The sequence below is a fragment of the Atta colombica genome, unplaced genomic scaffold (assembly GCF_001594045.1).
Source record: "Atta colombica isolate Treedump-2 unplaced genomic scaffold, Acol1.0 scaffold45, whole genome shotgun sequence".
In the NCBI taxonomy this organism is placed as follows: Eukaryota; Metazoa; Arthropoda; class Insecta; order Hymenoptera; family Formicidae; genus Atta; species Atta colombica.
In genome coordinates this window covers 1308455-1321660 of record NW_017259534.1, presented here as the reverse complement: position 1 = coordinate 1321660, position 13206 = coordinate 1308455, and the positions used below count along the sequence as shown (strand labels likewise).

At 29.6% G+C, this 13206-nt stretch overlaps 1 protein-coding gene across 1 annotated transcript in view; it reads right to left on the bottom strand.

Annotated features, from left to right (window-relative positions):
- Positions 1-13206, bottom strand: part of LOC108691272 — a 93555-nt gene that overhangs the window by 77625 nt on the left and 2724 nt on the right. The window lies entirely within an intron of this gene.

Genomic DNA, 13206 nt, shown 5'->3' with positions numbered 1-13206 from the left:
TATATATATATATGTATATATAAAATAGAAATGAGAAATAAATGACGATTTATCATCACATTTTCTAAACTAAAAGAGATTAATCTCTCTCTCTTATTTATACAAACTTTGGAAGATAGAAATCCAAATATCTTTTAAATACAGAAAGCTTGAAACATTTCGATAGATATATTTCGTGAAAAGAAAATCTCTAGGTCCTCAAAAAAAGTTAATGTTATATCTTCTTAATCAAGGATTGACCTAGATGGTTCGGAGGTTAACCTTTCCCTCGATACTGTTTTACACGAGTGAAAGCGGTCGAAGCTATTCGCCGTAAAAGTAGAGAAGCAAGTCGTACTCGCCTACCAGAATGTAGCAATAATTTATGTCGCCTCCGCGAATATAGCAGCCAATAACCGCGACCAGACGGTAACAGCCAGGGAAGATGGTCGGGCTGGTGGTGGTCGGGCAATTGCTGGGAAGGCAAAAGCGCGGAAGGAAGGGTGACAGAAAGAGGGCGAAAGGCATATGAACCGCAGACTTTTCAAAAGGGGCAAAGACCTGGACGTAATAGTTGCCCTCCGATTTAACCTCATCGTCACTATATTTTTATGTCTTGGTGATAGTCTCCGACGAGCGAAGGTGCTGAAAACTTTTTTAATAAGATGGATAAAATCGTGTATAAAGTTAATTTCCTTGAACCTCTCTTATCTTTAGTTTTATCTCGTAAGTAATGCAAAGTAATTTTATAAAATACAAATCTTTTTAGGTAATAAAGAACAAAATATGTGTATAAATATGTTTTATTATTCAATTTTCTGTTCTTCAAGACGTTATATAAGTTCAAGAATTTTCGAGTTACTCTTACAACAGAAAACATAGTCATTTCAAGAAAATTTTAGTCCTTAACAGAAAGTTAACTCCGAGCGTTAAAGAAACAAAAAGTTTGTCGATGTTTACAATTACGCAATAACATTGAATAATGCAATAATGCATGTTAAAAGGTATATAATTATTAATAACAAATATAATGATATAATAACAAATTTAATTTGTTAGGAAAGACAGGTCAAGAATTATGTATTTATTGTAACTCACGAAAGTATTTGACGAATTTTATTAAAATTACACGTGTATCACATAAAACACACACACACTTACACACACTTACATACACGCACACGCTCGCACACACACACACACACACACACACACACACTATATCTACAATCTAAAAGCTTGCGAAGACTTCATTGTACACATTAATATTAATACTCTCTTATTATTATCATAATTGACTTAAGTTCGTAACAAAATAAATCTAAACGACTCTTCAGACATATTTTTTCTAGAATATTATCGACGGAATATTCCGGCGATTCACCCCAATAAATCAGAAACGTAAAAGTTAAGGAAGTCAAGTGCTCTCTTTCTTCGCTTCATATCTCGCCTGTGAAATCGATTCTTCGTCGATTTTATACTCATACATACGCTTTGGACAACGTGAAGCTTCTTCGCAGAAAGTGCCCAGAAATTTTCTGATGGAACCCATTCGAGACATCGTGTGCCTGCGCACAAGCACAATATTGAGTTTCGAGTCTCCCTTTATGCTCCCACATTGTTCCCGCAAACGAGATGTTTGCTACGAGCCTTTGTCCTTCGCGATAAACTTCGATATTTCCGAAAATCAAAGTAGGTTCCAATTTGCGAGTTTTTGAAAACTTACATATTGAATACCAGTTCGCAATACCGGAACGGAAACTGCGCGTTTAAGCTAAAAATGCTTCATTCAATCAGATCGTGAAACCAAAATCCACGGTAGCGATCAGATAAATGGCAACAATGTTTATGTATAATTTCATTCGTTTCGTGTTTATCTGGGATAGAAAAACAAATTTGCAAAATTCGCTATTGTGATTCTTTAATTATTCTTCTTAATTATTATTTCGAATCATTACTCGTATATTTTCAATATCCATTTATCTGGTGACTCAATATGGAGATTATCAAACAAAAAAAAATAAAAATAAATGTGTTTGAAAAAAATAGAAGTTTTATATTTATATCTATACTCATAAAACTATTATACTGAAATATCTATAAAAATGACTAATTGTTCTCTAAATGCTGCATATCGATAACTGAAAGAAATAAAACAAGCAAAAATCTCTTGAAAATTATCGAGTGCTTCAAGATTGTTTCAAACTACTTTTTTATTAAGATGTAATCTGTATGTGAACTGAACTTCAGGACGATCAAAGAGAAACTTTTCAGAAGTTTGTGTCTAAAGTTTCAACCGAGGATTCTATTTGTCGAAATTGTAATTTAATTCTTTAATTTCAACCGAAATTGAGACTTGTTTTATAAATAAATAATCCACATTTTAAATTATTTTAAAAGTAAACTTTGTAAATTTATACACTTTTAAAGCTTGTCTCTCATGAAATCCTTCAAACGTAATAATACGTTCCCCGTATATTATAAATACATTGTCATAAATCAAATATTTCTGGCTTTTAAGCCGCGATAAATGTAAAATGTAACATACATGTTGTTAACAAATATTTTTCAGTTATTTTTCACAGCTTGACATTATGGGTTTATTGTACACAATATTAATTATGTGTTGTAACAGCTATTGTTGTAAATTATAAAGCATTCCGTAAAGCAATATGAGCACAATGTTTTTAAATTGTACTTAATTACAGACTTTAGAGTACACACATAGTTCCTCTAATAATATAAACGCTACAAAGTAGTATTCCAATTATGCATTAAAACAAACATTCTACATTTTCGCCCATTTCGCTATAAACTTTCGCGCTAATTTAATTTACGCGCGATAGATCTCAGACGCTCTGCGAACAAACTGCACGCGAGCAAGTTTCATCAAATACATAATTGAAAGAGTTTGATTGTCCTTGAATACATTCCATGTAGACAAGTCATTGATTATAAGTGAAATGTCGGATGGTCTTGTCCAGAGAATATACACACATACCTTCAGAACAATCGATACACATTGTCAATAAATATATCGACGCTCTCTACTGCACCAATTATCGGGCTTGCGGAACCCGCATTTGTCTCTCGCGTCTAATATTTGAAAGGGTAAATAGCTAGAGAAGGATGTATTACATTCTTGCGGTAGATGAGAAATACGATCGTGCATAAGCTTAGAAATTGAATGACGAAGACAATTGACGAAGACGAAGAAAATTGAAACCATTGTGTCTAAAAAACTATTACATAAGTAGCTTGATGTTGTGGTGCAGTAGACAAGAAGGTGAAAAAGTATTATCAATTTTCTTAGAATATTTACCGGATGTCCCTTAGGACATTTCAGGTCATCTAGACAGACGAATGTTTAGTAATATCAGACTACGTAATACCATTAAAATCTCTTAACAGATATTACATACATCCTATATTTCATGATTTAAACATTTCAATTTCCACGAAAGCTCGCTCAGTCTAGCGGACCAAGAGCTAGCAGAAATCATGCTCTTTAATTATTACGTATCACTAAATGTGTCCACGTAAAATCGTTAAAGTACTTTGAGTTGTAACGCTGTATTTTTGAAACATACCATCATTATCAAAAATTAACCAGAAACATGTTATGCAGAAGTTGAAAAGTTTAATTTTAAGACTTAATATGAGATTAAATGAGAAAAATGTGTAATATTATTTTTCAACAAGCAAGTTTAAAATGGAAAACGTTATTCTGACTTTCATCGTTTATTTATGCGCTTTTTCACACAATTCTTCCTTCGTCATGTGACGTTAGCATATCCTTTCAGTATTTAACGAAAAGAGAATACAAAAGGTGTTAAATCCGAGAGAAAAAAGGAACAAATAAGTAAGTAGACATATATTCTAGCAGGGTCGGATACATACTTCATAAAAATAATGTGACAACGTTGTCGTTACTTTTTGTAAAAAATAACTTGTTACCATTCAGACAAAAACTGATACTCTTAACGTGATATAGACTTTACTAATTGCTATTATTTGATAGTTACTAATTTTAAAAAATAATGCGTTACTGTTACCGTTACTTAGAAAATAAATCATTCGTTAACTTTTTCGTTATCTTTTTTGTTATTAAAGTAAGATATTATAAACTAAGATATTATATACACTGTTAGAGAAGTGAAATTACAATAAAATGTGCAATAAATTACAGTGTAGATTAAAAAATTGCATTACTTAATAATCAATTTTAATCGTAACGATCAATATTAAAACTTAAAACTCTAAGTTAATTTTTAATATAGCAAGCTTTTGTAGAAAGGAAGTCTCTGGCAGAATACCGGAGAATTAAACCGTGATTTATTGAACCCGAAAAGTTTTCACATTCTTAAGTTTTTTATGACTTAACATAATCTGTTCGAAATGAACCGAAAAAATATATACAAATATATAATTTATAAGTATATTATTTGTGCATTTTATATTTAATTAAATTAATATTTAATTTGCATAAAAACCAAATGATTATTATATTTACAAAATTAAGAAATAGAAAGATTATAGAAAAAGAATATCTTTTGAGAATACTCTCAAGAACTTTTGGAAATACTTTTAAAACAGGAGTGGAACAAAATAAGAGTTTTCATTTCATGTCGGGAATCAAAAAAAGAATTTTTTTTTTGGACTTTCTATGCTAGCTAGAGTTATTGTAAAAATGTAATAATATTACTTTATTATTAAGGAAATCATAAAAAGTAACGATAACGACAATAGCATTACAAGTAAAACATTACACACTTCCCAACTTTGAACTATAGCTACATGAAACAAAATTGCGAGGCGCGAAAATCACGAGTAACATTCATGCAGACAGCAATTCGCCCGGAAATTACCGTTTTAATGGCAGTGCGATGCACCGGGATCGTTTCACGTCCCTGTGATCGTTTTATATCGCTGCGAATTACGAGCAAACTCACTGCCTTTCCTTTACGCGTGAATTTACGGGCGGAAGGAAACCCGAGAGATCGATGACCGACGGCTGTTATTGTACGACAGTATAACGCGTGAAAATCGTCGATTCCACTTTCATCGTCTCTCTCAACTATTTTTTTGATTCCGCATATCCCGCTTTCCTCACACACTAGAAATGTATAACACCCAGATGGTAAAACGAATAAATATTTGTATGAAAAGTTTGTATTGATTTCGTATTAATCAGTGACCATAAACAACACATCAAGCGCCAGAATAAATAATAATAATTCTCTTCGCGACGTGTATTGGATAGTTAATAAAACGTCGTATAAGGTACTCAACATTCGTAACTAAATATTGGTAAAGTCGTGAAAAAAGACAACATCGAGTGCGAATTTCAGTTAATCGCTGATAAATTCAAATCTGATTTAATTAACTAATGAACTTTTCCCAGTTATTTCTGTTCATTTCGCTATCGGATCTCAACGGTTCAATTTAATATGCAATTTAGTTAGTTTTTAAAGCTTTCTAGTGACCCTTCTATTTATTGCACAGATTGTGCCAGATCATCCTTTAACTACAGACACTCTAGGTCGAATAAAACAGAACGGCGATTATTCACGATGTCACCAACCAAGTACAGAAAGTTTCGAGGGTTTACAACTCACCGATGAGAATTCACTCAGAAACCAGCGATCTTAAAGATCTAGGTTTAAATCTAATCTAAAAGTCTAGGGATCTAACAATTTAAAGAATATCGTAACAATAAGTATTTTATTTTTATAGCGTGTGTGTATAAACATTTTCACAATCTTTAAAATCTTGAAAATTTATAAAGAGATATTTTTCCTCATATTGTGTAGTTTGAAGATGTTTGTCCATTACATCCTCCACAATGTCGAATAAATAAATCATTTGATTTGGTCGTATCTCAAAATAAAATCTAGCAGCAGATGGCTATACTTTAAATGTACAACAAGGATAAAAGTCTAAGAATATAAGAACTTGAAGGAAAGCAAAACAGACTCGCATTAACCTACTAAGAATGCTGAATATAGAAATGGATATTGCGTTAAAACAAGCTTTAGCTGTCACCTCCGTTGCGGATAAAAACCGTAAACCACGTGTTTTACATTAATATGTGATCGTTAATATATTTTTTAAACATTTTTCTAACAATGCTAAATGTATTACTCCAGCATAAAATTTTAAACATAATTTTTTCGCTCTGTCGTAATTGCTATCTTATTTTTATAACTTTAATTATAAAAATAATAATTTTCTCATCACTCGTACCTTAGAAAGAAACATAGCTCCCTATATATATATATTGTATTTTTAACAAACCAAAGAATGCCGTCTGTTCTAACATCGACAACCGTCGTCTTGTTTCCGCGTCCCGGGACAGTTTATCTCCTTGAACGGATTGTACTATCAGACGAAATAATTCGATTTCGTTTTGCTTTCTTTCGCGATCATTCAATTTCGGCGGACAATCAGGATCCTGCGCAGAAACGAGAAGTAATCCCGAGCTGGCTCTCTATTAAAATCCCAGTCGGATTCTTTGTGTTCTCTGAACAAAACCAACTTTTTCAATCGCTTCGTTCGCTGCAGAACGTGGTCGAGATCATAGATCATTTTAAGTTAAGGATTCTGTACGATAGTTATCAATTCTCAACTTTGGATAAAGGGACGACAGTTGTAAAATTGCTGTCTTCGTTTTAAGTTTAATACAAAAAGATATTTAGAAAGTATTCACATCAGTATTTGCATCATTCAGAATTTTATACGTGCCTGAGGAGAAAAGAAAACTTCGACTTGATTCTTTTTACAGTGTTATTAAAATGATGTTAAAAGATCTTTTTTTTTAGATCAACGTATTTTACCTGAAGTTTGGAATTTTAATTGTATACGTGTAGTGTGTGTAATGCGTGTAACACGATGTGTGGAATCGTATTGTATGTACGTGTATGTGCCTTTTGCAGCGTCCAAATAACTAAACCGATTAAAGCAATCTATTGGAGACTGTATCGAATTTAAGTTATAAACTCACGTTTACAACACGTTGTAAAAAAACTATAATGATTGGATAGAAGGGGTAATAGCTTCGCACGCCGCGATGCGAGAGTTAGTAAAGTAGGTTGAAGCGAGCGGAAGCAGACGATTTTTTAATTTAAAATGCGAGTTATCCTTCGGTTCCATTCTCTAATCGATTTTACTCGCTAACTGTTATTATACCACATACCTTCGAAACTTGCCAGTTTTTCTATAAAATTAAAGGGTACGAAAGTTATTCACGGTACATTAGAAAAAAAATTTAGTATCTTTAGCAAAATTATTTAATTGAGGCATTTTTTAATACAACTAAATATTTTGTTATAAAAAATTTAATTGCTTCTGTAAAGTACATATCTTTATTCGGTACACATTTTAACTATATATATTTTATTATTATAGCAAAATTTTTGTTTTACAGAATAAAATATTTTTCCTATTTTTTTCCTTTAACATAAATGATCAAACCACACAAAAAAATCTGTAACTGTTATTTACATTTAATTTTTATGACAATTGCAATTGCAGTGTAAGTTTTCAATTAATATACAATTTTTAATGTAACAATTATCTTTTCTATTTCATGCATACAAAATTTAAGTAAGCTGGGTTTTTGTATTTTGATGTGTTATTGATTGATAAAAGTCAAATAATAAGCAGTGAAATAGAACAATGGCAATTGCATAAATATTGAATATTCCACTAGTCAACGGCATATTGTGCGATTGACTTATACATTAATTAACGTATGTTTGATTTTCGTGCTAATTAACGCAATGAGCAGAGCGCTAATATTTCTGCGGCTAATACTTCGGGTCAAAAGGCCAGTTATTTTCGATAGTTCGGTACAGGAATCGATCGCGTCCCTTTTCTTATTCGGATGCACATTCACATGTAAAAATACGTCCGCAGATGTAATGTGCAAACACAAACACAACGCTAATCGAAGTTTTTCCGTTCACAAAAACTCGTGCTTATTTGCGAATCAGTATCAACAAAGAATTTATTAAAGACAAATCAATCAGCAAAATTAGATGAACGGATATATATAATCACTTAAATAGATAAACAAAAGTATTTGAGATATCGGAGATTCTCTGTTAATAAGAAAAATAAGATCGAATTCCAATTCTATCTCAGTAATTAAAAATTCTTTTCTTTGAACACATTGCAGCATCTGATAATTATAATATATAAATTTTTAATAAAAATAAAAAGTCTCACACATCAGCAATTATTATAATTAATAACAATTGTTGCATAATTAATGACACTATTATACTCGAAAACAGGAATCTATAAATTTCTCTAATGAAACTGATTATCCGTATATACCATTCTCATCGATCTTTCTCTAATATCCATTCCATTTGAACGGAATAAGCGCTGAATAATTAGCGATGTGAATCGCGATCCACAAAGGAATAAAACAAATCGTATGAATTCACGACTGATATATCATTATAATTTTGACCATTATCATCTTATTATGCGGATCGTTTGAAAATCCGCCAACGAAATGATCGATGCCAAGTATTCGATAGCACTCACGGAATGTGAAATGATCGGGTTATTTGAATTTCTAATTTAACAGCCGTGCACAAAAGGGTTCCGTATTAAATTCATATTGCGAATACGAACGCATAACAAAGGTTCTGTAATTCCACGGGAACGTAAATGACGGATGATTTCGCAACACGCAAGGTATCCCGGATAAAAATGAGAATATATGGTACGATGTTACGATACTTTTTAAACATATTATTATATCATGGACGGTTTATTTCAGCTATTTTTGTTATCTCTTGGACATTTCCCAGAACCGCTCTTGTGCGGTGTTGGATTCTTCATCCTCGAAAATACCGAAAACAACATATAAAAGCTCCATTAGAATTAATTATTTATCCCTTCACCTTTCTGCTCTCGTTATCTTCGAGAGTACTTTACGTTACATTTAAACGTCCTTTTCGTTATCATTAATTACATTATTTCACATTAACATTAAACATTAATTTTGAATTGTGAAACATGGAGTAACATGTTTAATGTAGAGGAGATCGTGTCTGATTATCATGGAGATTGATTGTTGAAAAGTTAATAAACTCAATCAATAAAATATATGGGCCGAGCATTCTCTTCTTTTTACTGTAAATTTACTGATATTACTAATATTACAATAAGAACTTTATTGGACTGTTCATGTGAATACACAACCAATAGAAGAAAATAGAGCCCATAGTCAAAGCTGGATCTTTGGTGTTAAGTAATTCGGTACGATTTTATATACTACGTGTCAAATTCTGCCAAACTGTGCGCCAAATTGTTTTTTCGGTCTTGAAACGTTATATTAATAAAACCATAGTACTATTATAAATTAATATTCTTAGTTTTATACACAGTTTATTTCAATATCTTTATAAATAGAATTTTAAAAAAGTAAAATAAATTAAGAGCCTTATTCGGCTGAGATATCATGTAGAATTAATATTTTTAAAAACTGTATTTTTTTATTTGTGTGTTTTATTTATAAAAATTATATTACTGTCAACTTTGGAATGTGTAGCCATCATCCCGAGTACAAGGCTAATTATTATATTTTCGCAATAAAATATAATAATTGTTCAAAATTAAGAGAGGAACTTATTTATACGATAATATGTTTAAGAATAATATTTTTTTAATATCTAAGAGATGCAGAGATATATTATAAATGTTTCACATCCACTTTTTTCTAAAAATCATTATTTAAAAACTGTGACAATCAGTTCTAGTCTCCTCTACAAATCCATTGTGTTCTTTTATCAGATCAATTTCTTTTCTATTGGTCCATAAATAATGCATTTAATAAATACATGTGTTAGATGTATCGCAAAAATTTCTGCATATAACACATAACTTTTACTCTCCTTGGCTCAACGTCTGCGACATACATCATAGAATACTGTTTAAGAGTCCTATAAATAAGAGAAGCAGCACCGCAGCAGTTTCTGATGTTTCTGCTATCATAACGCATTACTCATCGATATCTCTTTATCACTTCCTTGCTATCTGATTTCTTCGACAGCTGTGTTTATTTTTCACCTAATATTTCTTAAATTTTCTCGAAGAATTCTCTACTTTAACAGATTTGAACGTTACGCATTATCGTATATATCATCGTCGTCTCGTTTCTTTACGTAAAATTCTTCTTAAATAACTCGTCGATAAAATTGTGAACTTCGTGTAGATAAAAATTTAAAAGGTTAAAGATTGATAATTTAAAAATTGTTTTATTATAGAAAAAGATTCATTTTACTTTGTCTAAAGAACATTTTCTATATCTTGTTAAGAGATCACTCAATTCAAGCTCTTTGCCTAAGGTATTTCTACTCTGGAGAATTCTATTGGTAGCCAGACTATCATCTACAAATATTTCGATTTCATCAGTATGTGCAATCCGCCTTCTCTATCAAGGAGAATAACATTTTATTATAGAAAAACTTTTCTTTTGTGTTTTTTTCCATTTTTTTACTCTTTTTCTACTCTTTTTTAGGGTCGAAATATTTTATATTTTATATATATAGCATGCTTTCTAAAATATGTGTTTTTTTAAAAGTTTTCATTCGTTTTAAATTAAGAGGATTTCTATACTTATCCATTATGGAGGAATTTTTTTATGTTGACTAAGTAATTCGATTTTTTTACACGACGATGCAATATACAATGATTAAAGATTACCAACAGATTCAATGAAATTCATTTATGAATTTCTTGGTTCTTTAGATAACCATATATTGAGAAATTAGGTCTAAGGGGTCTATTCTATAATTCTTAATAGATATAATTTAGAACTTTAACGTTATATTGTCATTGTGCAGGTTTTATACATGCTAAAAAAGCGATGCAACACTACAATTGTTAAGAGTTATAGAATAGATCCCCAAAATTAAGTAACCACTTCCTTTAGAGCTTTTTTGTTTAATAACATATTTTAATTTATAATGATTCGTAGATTAAAAATTCTTGATACTTCATATCATTGATCAATACTATTTTTCTTAATAAATTATTTAAAACTTGAAAAATGAAAATCGCTATAACAATGTTGTCCATAATATGATAATAAATATTTTATAACATAAATATATGCAATTTATATATGCAAATATAGTTCATGTATGCAAATATCTAAACTTTAAAGCAAAAATATGTCACACATCTTTTTTCCCTTCATTTTTTATTTACCTCTCATAATATTTATATTATATTACAAAATAATTCTCTAACAAAAAATTTATAAAAAATCCTATATAAGCCAGATAAAGACTTTTTATTTATTAATTATAAGAATTTTTTAATTTTAATTTAAATAAATTTTCTGCCTGTTTTTTATCCCAATAATTGAATAGTCTATAAAGAAAAAATTGTTTTATCAACAAAGTTTTATTTAATTAATAAAAGTTTTCCTGCCTTAAGGAAAATAAAATTTATTTTAAAGGAATATATATAGGGAGAAAATGTTATTAATATATTTAAAAGATAATTAAATAGAAATGATCTGTTTCTTTGTTTCTATTTATACCCCTGTTATACTTCTTTTCTCATATACATTCTAAAAAGGACGTCTGCCTACTATCGACGAGATTAAAAAAGTTACGCGACAAAGGGTTAACGAGCTTAAATCGTTTACTGAGAAAAGCAATATTTCGTGAGTTTAAACTTAAGCGACTAAGACAAAAAGCGGCATCGAAGAAAAAAAGTCTTTCCTTTAAAAATATTTACTAGAATGTGACGAGCTTGTTTTTTATAGAGAGTAAATGCAATACCATTTTTTTTGTCAACAATATATCTCAAAATATAGAATGAGCTTCATACATAAAAAAATGATTATATGCCTCATCATAAATTGTTCTTTGTGAACTGGGAAAAATTGTGGACTTTTCTTCGTATAGATCGTTATTGCATGTCAAAATTGTCACGCAAGAAATTTCCACAAGTTCGCGATGGACAATTTGCACGGCACTAATTAATTCACGTTCATTAAAAATGTAATAGATATTTCACAAAATAACAAAAAAATTATGAAAAAGTTTTACGGATTATTATATACTACATTTATAAAAGTAGTTGAAAATATTTAATGATGGTTTATCAAAAAATATTTCAATAAGAAGTTGTATTTTTTTATCTGTGCTCTAATAGAAATATGTCGTCATTATAAAATAATGATGACATTTTTTTATGCAAATACTTTAAGTATTCAAGATGATGTATGTAAAGTTACATTGCAATATAGAAATTAATTTTCCTGTATATAAACTAATATTTATTTGTTCTAAATCTTTATAACTAATCAGTGAATCGCGATGAAACATACATAATTACATAATACATTATATAAATCGTTTTAAATATTTAAAGTACTTATGTAAACATATTTAGAATTTTGTTTCCTTTCTCTAAGTAAACTGAAATAAAAAAATTCTATTCATTTAGATCTTATTGATTATTACTTAAATTTTAATTTATAATAAAAATAAAAACAATAAATAAAATATAGATAAATAAATAAACATAAATAAATGTAAATAAATACATAAAGCATATAAATAAAACATAAAGTATAAACTATGTTACCTTGTATAAACTATAAAGATGTATTGTTTAATAAATATAGATAATGTTAAAAACACAAGTTTCATATAATTTGCTTAAATATCAATGTATATGCTATATGCTATTATATAATACATCTATCATATTTTGAATAACTGCATAATTCCTAATTTTTCTAATTTTAAAAAATAAACATTTAACGTTTGTCAAACATTTAATAAATAGATATAATGGTTTAAATTAAAAACAATAATTGAAATAGATTAAAAAATAAAAAGGTCTTTTATAATATACATTTTCATACAGTGGAGCGAAAAAGATTAAGTTAAACGAAAGATGTAATCATTGTAGCTGTCTGCTAAAAATGGAACAGTTTATTCAAGAAGTTGACAGACGAGCGATACCCTGCGGGTATCTGCAAACACCATCGTCTTACAGAAACGAATGTATAGAAGCAGAAGGCAAAAGAGATGGCAAAAAAGACGGTTAAGATATGAAATGTTTAAGATAGACATATAATATTCGTAGTACAAAATATGATATATTCCGAATATATTCTGATTTGAGAATTTCAATACGAAACAAATCATGCAAATGTAATACAATAAAAAGTAGAAACAAAACAGT